Source organism: Halichoeres trimaculatus, unplaced genomic scaffold (assembly GCF_033239565.1).
Source record: "Halichoeres trimaculatus isolate MK-OKI-2021-1 unplaced genomic scaffold, fHalTri1.1 fHalTri1_scaffold_15, whole genome shotgun sequence".
Lineage (NCBI taxonomy): Eukaryota > Metazoa > Chordata > Actinopteri > Labriformes > Labridae > Halichoeres > Halichoeres trimaculatus.
In genome coordinates, this window is record NW_027437193.1 from 29,258,749 (window position 1) to 29,268,577 (window position 9,829).

At 40.2% G+C, this 9,829-nt stretch overlaps 1 protein-coding gene across 1 annotated transcript in view; it reads right to left on the reverse strand.

Annotated features, from left to right (window-relative positions):
• Window positions 1–1,528, reverse strand: part of gpc5c (glypican 5c) — a 168,392-nt gene extending 166,864 nt beyond the window's left edge. Inside the window, exon 1 of the mRNA XM_074689001.1 lies at window positions 1,308–1,528. The gene's annotated coding sequence lies outside the window, so the exon portion shown is untranslated. The remainder of the gene's footprint in view (window positions 1–1,307) is intronic.
• Window positions 1,529–9,829: the final 8,301 nt, after the last annotated feature.

Sequence of the window (9,829 nt, forward strand, 5' to 3'; positions counted from 1 at the left end):
ATCTAAAATCATGCCATAGCACAAAGAGAGAGAGAAGTACAGCCTATCCATCTTGTCCCCACTCAGTGAGAGAAAGCAGACAGCCAGGAGCAGGAGAGTGTTGTGAAAACATGTAAGTAGAGTGAGACTCACAGAGTAGCATCTGGATTAGCATCTTTTGTCCATTTGATTTTTGTTTGTATTGTGAAGGTTTTGTTTGTGTTTTTGTGCAAAAAAAAAGTATGATTGAAATACTAAAAAAAAGTAAAATGTCTACTTTTGTAACGCATAAAAATGTGCAAAATGGAGCAATTTTCTCATAAAATCAAGGAGTGCAAAGGGGTTTATCACAATCCAAATTGTTCCTACCAGGTTGGGCTAAAATATGAGGCAACAGATAATACCAAATTAGGAGCCGTTTGAAAGCGCCACATTTTGCAGCCATGTCAGATTATGCTACTGATGTTTTTTTTTCTGAAGGACACATTTATCGATTATTGCTGCTTAGTCAAATTTTGGTACAGCTGTTTTTTTTCCTAAAGCTGGGTCCATTATAATTGTGTCCATCTAACCAAGCTCACGTTACCATGTTAAAAAAGAACCTTCTTGCGTTTTTTTTCTATTTTTAATCAAAATTGTAGCAGGATCATATTTTGATAAGGATTCAACTCCACCCCATCAAATAAAACTTTCGGTACTCAGTATGTTAACAAATCATTAATATTCACCCCTATACCCCTGCGACATTAATCCCATCTAGTTTTGATGTGTTTTTATCACTACTTCGGGGCGGGAGTATATTTTGATAATTCAAAAGCACCCCATCCAATAACTGCTGCAAGTACTTACGGGGAGCCAAAAATTATGGGACACTAATGGCGTAGAGCGCATGCGCAGAACGACAAAGTAGCAGTTCTCAATGACCGAACACCCCGGCTGCGCCACAAGAACAGTCTCTCTTGAAGCAGCCAAACTTTCCATAACTTGAGTTTGGTTTAAAAAATAAAAAATAAAAAACGCAGCAAACACAATTAAGATTAAAAAGGTAGACTTTTGTGTGCTGAAAGTATGTGGTTTGGTTGTCTGACGCTGTTCTTTCTATTTTTGTAATGCATACAAGAAGATAGTGCTTTTATGAGCCTTTTCACTGACACAAACTTAAGGTGGAAAAAACGTGGAAACACTACACTAGCAAACAGAAGCTTGGTAGCCACTTCCCACCCAGTTTAGCAGGTTGTCAAAGAGCAAAAGTTTCATTTGAAAACGTTGGCATTCACGAAGTAGGCCTAAACGTATCACACAAAATACTCATTCAAGGTAATACTCACCGTTGTTCACGTGGCCAGCTGGAATCACTCGCTAATTGACTTCAATTAAAAACAGGTGTTTATTTACCTCACTGAGCGTCTATGAGGGGAATAGCATGGTGAAAAACACTTTTTAAAAAGTCTGCAAAAAATTCGTTTAAACAGTAAACGAAGTCAGTGTATGTGGGAGTCGTTGATTGTTGTCGTGTTAGCTCAGTGATTGGTTGGCAAGTAGCAACCTGTCAACGGTATTAGTGGTTGTACCCTGCTTTACACCCAATGGCAGCCAGCCGGCAGGGATCGGTTCCAGCCCCCAGCGACCCCGAAACAGGAAAGCGTCAAGGATAAAGGATGATGGATGGAAGGTTGGATGATATGGCATTTACTGCATTCAGTTGTTTCCCAACCTCGTTTGTTGGTTGTATGCAAAGGACGACCAGGAACTAGGTAACTAGAAATGCTACCTGTAGCTACTATTAACTTAGTTTGATATGTAGCCTACTAAGTTGCCTCAAGTCAAACTGGGATCAGTTTAATTCCACTTCTTGATTTGACCACGGGTAGGCGAAGGGCAAAATAGGTAAGAAAACACAACATGTAACGCATATGTATATTACCTGCAGTAGATGGTTGGTCCTTTGTACCTGTCCACAGGTGTCAGGTTATGCTGCATGCTGAACCTGTTCATGTCACAGTACCCACAGGGAAGTGGTGAGTATGACTGCATTAGAAAATGTGAAACATGGTAAGGTGCTTTGCATTTGTCTCAAATAGAAAGCTTTTTACCAACTTTGTATTACCTTTATCAGAGTTAAGGTTTGCTTTTGAATGTGCTCAGTAAGACAAGTCCAAAGTTAAAATGTCTAATTTTTGGGACTGATCTTTTTCGGCTCATTTCTGTGCACAACACTTTTTCTGTTCAGCATTTCTTATTTACCCCATCAAGGCAATGTTATAAGTGCTGTGTTGTATTTCTTGTATGCTTTCGTTAAACCCATTTCAAACTTATGTATTGGGACTGTGACATGCTTGTTTTGTTTCACTTGTTAATTTTAAGGACTGATGAGACCAGCTTCTGAAGTATTGAATATGAATTAATGCTCATATTTGTCAGTTATTTCAGGATTTCAGCTGTTCCATAGTTCAGGTTTTTATTTGTTGTTTGTTTAAAATTATTGAACAATTTTCTCAGTCTTTCACAAAGTTGTGAGCTTCTCTTTAACTGCACCTTTGAGACACTAAACTTCTCTGAAATGCCCTTTCAATCTCCAGTCACGTTATTTACCTGTTGCAAATTAAGCTAACTTGTCATCAGAGGTTTTTTTTTTTATCATAATTTTCCAGAGCTTAGTTGCTCCTGCCCCAGCTTTTTTTAAGGTTGTTGCGGGCATCATGTTAAAATAATTCATTTTGTCAATAAAACATGGAAATGTTTCATATTTAGCATTAGACAGAGGGTCTTTGCACTATTTTATAGGGCTGAACACTTAACATGGCATTGTGATAGAATGCAATTTTCAAACTGCAAAGGCTGCAGCTAAAAAAAAAAGTAAAATGTTTCATGTGCTAAGACCTGGAGGGAATGTAATAAATTCTGCTCATTCTTTCTTAGAACAAGCAAAAGTCAAGATGCTGTTTTTCTTTTTTCTGGCAAAAAGTTGCACATCTATAAGGCTTGAAGTTAAATCAATCAGTCAATATTGTATTGTGATTATAGTAGTTAAATAAAGCTATGTTATTCATATAAATTCATGAATCAATTCATCTAATTTCATCATAACATGTTGACCTGGCCTACAGGACAGACTTGTCTATATGTTGACAGTATCCTTTGGTGCTTTGGTGTGTTGGACATACTATAGAATGATTTATTGCCTGTGTTCAGTGAAAAATGCCGAAGATAAAAGTAACCCCCCCCCCCCCCCCCCAAAAAAAAAAAAATAAATAAATAAATAAATAAATTAAAATAAAATAAAATAAAATAAAATAAAAATAAAAATAAATAAATAAATAAATAAATAATAAAAAATAAAAATAATAAAAAAAAGAAATACAATAAAATAAAATGCATGCTAAGTCACCAATGCAACATTAATTAAAATAAATCACAATTTATTTTTTTCCATCTTTTTCCCGAAATCGTTCAGCCATACTATTTTGATTAAACATAGGGTTTAAATAGCTGGACAAATTGTTTATTACTGTTACTATTTTTGAATTTGGGTGGCATTTTACCAAAGAAACACAAAATAGAGATCCGTATGTCACTGACGAGCAGTAAGTTGTGAAAGAAAATAGGGAACATCAATATTGAATTGAATACTTGTGACTTAACATTTAAAAGTATGGGCAGAAAAATGTGAAACTATGTATAACTAAAAGGGGACAAAGGAGATGTTTATGCATGTTTATTCAAGATGCACTTTCCAAGTTTGTCAGCAGATGGCGACATTAACCCTAGTTTTCAGATGTCACTCAGGGGTGTTATTTACACATGATAAGTTACTGTTCAGAGTGAGATGGTTCAAGGTTTTAGAAGAGGACAACTCAGTATTTATAGTTTTATCCTGCCTGAGGTGACAGGAGGTCCCTGTGTCCCCCAACAGCCACCATCAAATGAGCTCATCTGATGCATCCTTAGGGGTTGGCAGAAGGTCATCAGTCACAGCCTTCCTCACTGAACATAGATGTTAACCTGACATTGACACAGCATCTGCTTTTATCAGTGAATTACAATTTCACAAGCAGAAAAATGCATATGCTAAGCTTCCTTAAATGATCATCAACACTCTGTCTCTTTGGATGCCAATTAAGCCCTAATAATGCTTTGACCATGAGTTCAGCAGTCATAGCAGGGGATCCTTCATTATGTGCCCTCATGCTGTTTCTGGAGTCACTGGTTACTAGACAGTCTCTGGGTGCTTTAGCCTATCAGTTCTGTCCGTTTAAACTGTTGATTTAGGAGGTTTATGTGGGGTTAAACCCTAAAGATTGAAGCCCCCAACTGCCTGTACAAGAGATTACACTATTCAGTCTCCCCATTGTCACCTCCCTGTCTTGGGGAAACAGCGGGAAGTGTGGAGGGTGATCTTTAGAGACATGCCTCAGCTTGAAATCTCTAGAGGGAGGAAGTGGTAATAAATGAGTGTTGAGAGCTTTGATTAAGTAGAACATTAGCTCATACTGGGCAGCTGAAATCTAAGGAATGTGTGGTTAAGATTCTGAAAAATATAAGTAATGCTGAATATTGCACTCAGGGATTTCTAAACTGGGCATGCAATGCATTAAGTATAAAAAAGGTGCATATTTATATCAGACCAGCATGCATATATGAAGCACAGAGTGGTCAAAAGTCTGCATATTGCTGGCCAAAACTGGAACCTTATGCTCCAATTCTCTCAAATGGAGATGTGAGGAGTGGAAGTAAGTCGTGCTGCATCTTTAATGAGAGTCTGACATCTTTAGTGCCACTGTCTCACTATCTATCCTTACCTGCATGGCACTCCCAGGGAGAGCAGAAAGTAGAGAGTGCCACCAAAGCCTTCCAGATCCTTCTCACAGCAAACAGTATATGTTTTCAATCTGTTAAAGCAACAAACCACAACTAATGAATCCTTTTAAACACAGCCCATGCGTTATTTATAACGACTCTGTTTCCTGAGCAGCATTTAATTGATTGGTAAAATGGTTTTATAGACTCTTCATTAGCCTGTTACAGCAGTGGATCAATACAGCGTCATTACATGCATGATTGAACAGAGCACCAGGCCTCAGCTACAGGGCATATTGGGCTGTGTTTGTAGATGATCATTGTTGCCACAGTGCTCAACTACATACATTAGGTGCTACTGTTACTTTAGTAGTAGCTTAAATCACTGATTGGCTCAATGGATTTTATTGACAAGGCAGTGAATTAATGAGAGATACGATCTGACTGTAAAATCATCAGATCCATCGTGATCACTTGTCGATTTCTGGCCTTTTGCCACCAATTTTATCACATACAGTGCAAAAACTGAAACCTTATCATGTGTTTTCTTTTTCTTATTTTCAGAGGGAAAATGTCTTTTTAGACTTAATATGAGCAACATTCACCTGACCAGTCCAGAAAAATGTCTTATTTCAAGTTATTTAAAGACAAAAATGAGCTCTGAATTACATGTAACATGAGAAAAGTCACTTGTATTAAGACATTATTCTAGTTTCAAACAAATTTTGGAGCTAATTTTTCTTGTTCCTTTGGCAATTTTCTTTTTTTTTTTACTTGTTACAAGCATTTCAGACCTTATTTTTGTCTTTGAATAGCTTGAAAAAAAGACGTTTTTCTGGACTGGTCAGGTTAATGTTGCTCATATTGAGTGTAATAACCCTAACCCTAACCTAACCCCAAAATGAGACAAAAACACTTGAAAACACTTTGTCCCCGAAGCCAGATTTAATTATTTATTGCAACACAAAAATTATAATCTTGTTTCCAAAAATCTGACTATCAATTAATTGAATACATCAAAACTAACTATTAATACATTCAACTAGTTTAGATAGTTTTTTAATCTTATTGCTGGCATCATTTTAAATTGTACTTTTTGTCAATAAAACATGAAAATGTTTCATATTTAGCATTAGACAAATGGTCTTTTCACCATTTTGTAGGGCTAAACAATTAACATTGCATTGTGACAGAATGCCATTTTTTAAACTGCAAAGGCTTTAACCAAATAAATAAATAAATAAATAAATACATGAAAAATAAAAAGTTTCATGTAATAAGACCTGGAGGAAGTTGCCTGTGCCCATTTTTCCTTAAAATCAGCAAAAGTCAAGATGCTGTTTTTTTTTTCTGGCAAAATATTGCACATCTATAAGGCTTAAAGTGAAATCAATCAAACTCATTTTTTAGCTAATTTTTCTTGTTCCTTTGCCTTTTTTTTACTTGTTACAAGCAATCCAGACCATTTTTTTGTCTTTAAATAGCTTAAAACAAGACATTTTTCTGGGCTGGTCAGGTTAATTTGCTTGTATAGAGTATAATAACCCTAACCTTAACCCTAACCCCAAAATGAGAAAAAAAACTTGATAGGATTTCATTTTTTTGCAGTGTATTTGTCCCCAAAGCCAGATTTGATCAATTCATGCAACACAAAAATTGTAATTTTGTCACTAAAACCTGACTTTAAATTCATTTGAATACATCAAAACTTACAACTAATTATACATCAACTTGTTTGGGTGTCCCTATCTTTGAATGGAAGTCTTTGTCTGTCAGAGTGTGTACAGTGAAAAGTTACAGGCTTTGTCTCACACTCCACCCTCCATTCTGTCCCTAAGGGAGCGTCCTCCACTGTTCACAAAACAAAGTAGTGTTGTGCACAAAGGTGGAAAAGTGTTTTTAACCCATTCACCTCTGGGATTTCCTCTCTGTCTGTGTTCATTGAACTCTGATGGGGTCTAAGTACTTCCTTTGAGATTGCACACAGGAGCTGTGCACCGGGGTCAGACTGGCACTTTCTGTGTGTGTGCATGTGCATGGGTGCGTGTGCTGAGTTGGTCTGGATAGAGTGACTTGCTTTGTGCTGGCCTAGTCATCCACATCCCGCACAATAGACAGAAAAAGGGGGTGACTACCTTTTTGACAGAGCATTTTATCTCAGTGAGATCATAGCAATTGGCTTTTCATGGCGTGGGGCGTGCTGTTATAAGAGGGGTGGGATGTAGGGAAATACTGTCCTTCATCCTTCCCTTCCCTTCCCCCTCTTCTCCAAAATATTAATTCTGTCGTCGTACTGGATATGATAACCAAAAGAGGTATCCGCATGACCTCTGCTGTCATCATTCCAAAACAGATACCTCTTTTTATAATCAGATGCAATCCAGCACAGTGGTTCATCTGTAGCCTGGCTGAACTCACACAGGGTGGGTTGTTGCTCTTTTTGGCTCTCCCTTTCTCTCGCTTTATTTATTTTTTTACATTATACTGAATCTGCTCATAACTGATCACAAAGTGTGAGACAACACCACAGTTAGAGGGAGGGGGGAAAGTGAGGGAAGCAGAGGAGGGCGGGGGGTGAGGGGAAATGGAGGGAAGGGTTGATGAAAACAACAGATCTCTGCTCCCTAATCCTTTTGTGTCGACGGTGTTAATCCAGCCGAGCAAACCCAGCACCCCCCCCCCCCCCCCCCCCCCTTACACACATACACACACACATACACACCCACCTTTACCCACCCACCCTCAACCCTTGCTTTTGCACCATATAACAGGCGCTGCCGCCACATAAACAACAGACAGCAGCTCTGAAACCAATACTCACTCCCCAGACAGTTGAGCAGAAGCTGCAGTCGCCCCCCTGACAAACACACAACTCAGGCTCAACTCTGTCCCTGCTTTCATCCCACTCATCTTCGTGGCCACTGGGAACCAGTCTCTCTTCTGAAATGCTTGTGTTGTTTGTTTATGCAAACATATTTTAATGTGGCATCAGCGTGAATGTGTGTGTTGGAAATTGTTGCACTAAAAAAATCTTTTTCTTTGTTTTTTGCCAAAATGCATTTGATCCTCTTGTTTTTTCCATCTTCTGCACATGAGAGCAACACAGTGTATCCACTGCAAGTGTTTTTGTGTCGTGGTCTTGTTTACGAGCTGTAAGAGAGGGGGGAGGGAGCAGAGAGGGGGGGTGTATGGAGAGGGAGCGCAGTGGTTGCCAGTGGGAGAGGAGGTTGTGTCTAATGAGGTCACACCCTGGCAACCCAGTGACTCCTCCCACTCAGCCCCCTCCCCTCCCTTCCCCTTGCTCTTTCCACTTGGCCCCCTCTGAGTGTGCCCACCCACTCAACCCCCCCTCCTCCCCCCTTACCCTCTGACAGGAAGAGCTCTCCTTGGTGCTGAAAGCAGAAAAACACATTCAAGCTCCCGTTACAGTAGAGCAGCAGAGCAAACAGAAGCCAGACAAAACCAGAGAAGAAGAGTTTTAGAGAGCACAGCCAGAGGAATTCTGACATGTAGAAAAGGAGGAAGAAGGAGAGGGAAAGAGGGAGAGGATGACGTTGTAGAGGAAGGTAGCTACAGTAAGCAGTGGGCGTGTTCATCTTGTTGTGATCTATAGCTGGGATGCCTGGTGTCATCTGCTTAAGCACAGAGCGACTCTACATACCTTGGTGGACGCGCAGGAGCCGGCAGGGAAATCCATGACTTGAAACCAACAACATTTTTGCTTTACCTCCGTTTTAACCTTCACTGTGGATCAGCTTTTCTTTCACCTGTGCTACTCTGAGACATTTCCTGCATTCTGACGTTTCAAAGCTGAAGGAGAGACATTCAGGAGCAGACGCATTGGAAGGTCTATGACTGCCTGATCTGCAACTGCAAGGGGAGTTTGATGTGAAGGAGTGTGGGTGTTTTAGTGTGTATTTGTGTCATGTTTGCAGTTGCGGGTGCGGTCTTTCGCTGCACCGCGTCCTCTTTCTGTCTCTAGCATGTGCAGATGTGTGGAGCAGTGAAGCTGGCTACTGGATCGGAGTTGAGCAACATCTGGACTGGAGGGGTCGCATCTCCCTTTTGTGCCCAGGGGAGGGAGCCTGGGGCTGGGCACCCTATGGCCCAGCTTCCCTCTAGCACCAGCCTCATCCTGGGTCACAGGGAGTCCTTCTAGCAAGTCAAGCAGTGGGAGCATACGATGGATGGCAGTCTTTGTGGATTTAAGTGGAATAGTGCACTGGTGCTCCAGCATAGGTCAGAGTTCACTATTGTACACTGGACTTACCAGGGGAAGACAGAAGACACGTTGGTCCACAATCCAGCAGGGACACAGCCCCATTGTAAGTATGCATCATGAAAATGCTAACACCAAATAAGAACGAAAACACCCCCAAAAAACACGCAAGCAGCTGCTCATGTTACAAACACAGTAATGCATGAAAATGATGTTTTCTCAACTCTTACAAATCCGCATCACGGCTGCCAAATGTAACACCTGCATGTGCCCTGGTTTGCAGGTTAATCTCTACTTTGACCAGCATACTGCCCTGATCACTTGTGCATGTGTGTGTGTTTGCATGCACAAGCGCCCATGCATGTTGTCACTAGACGATTGGCCATGCAATCTTTTTGACATTGTGCCTCTAAAATCTTCACGCTGCCCTTCACCTGTGACACTGTTGCCTGGAAACCGAAACAGTGTGCCACTTTCATTTACTTTTCAAGCAAAGTGCACATCTGTGTTCCAACTGTTGCAACCCATGTGAACTGGGGCAAATGGAAGGGCACGAGATGAGATAGGAAAAGAAGGGCAGAGCATTTCATGAAGGGATGAGAGTTAAGAATAGAGACATGCAGATCCAGGGTGAAAACTAGGTTACTAAATTGTTTTTAAAGAGATAGAACAAGAAAAGTGTTTTCCATCGATAAGTTGTGGGAACAATCCAATGTGAAAGGCTTGGATGGTAAAAACAGTGTGATAAACAAGCTGATTTTAGTGCAGAGTGCTGCTGCAGGCTTACAGGGATTAGGCAGGCAGGCTTAATTCAGCTCAAACACTGTTTGAACT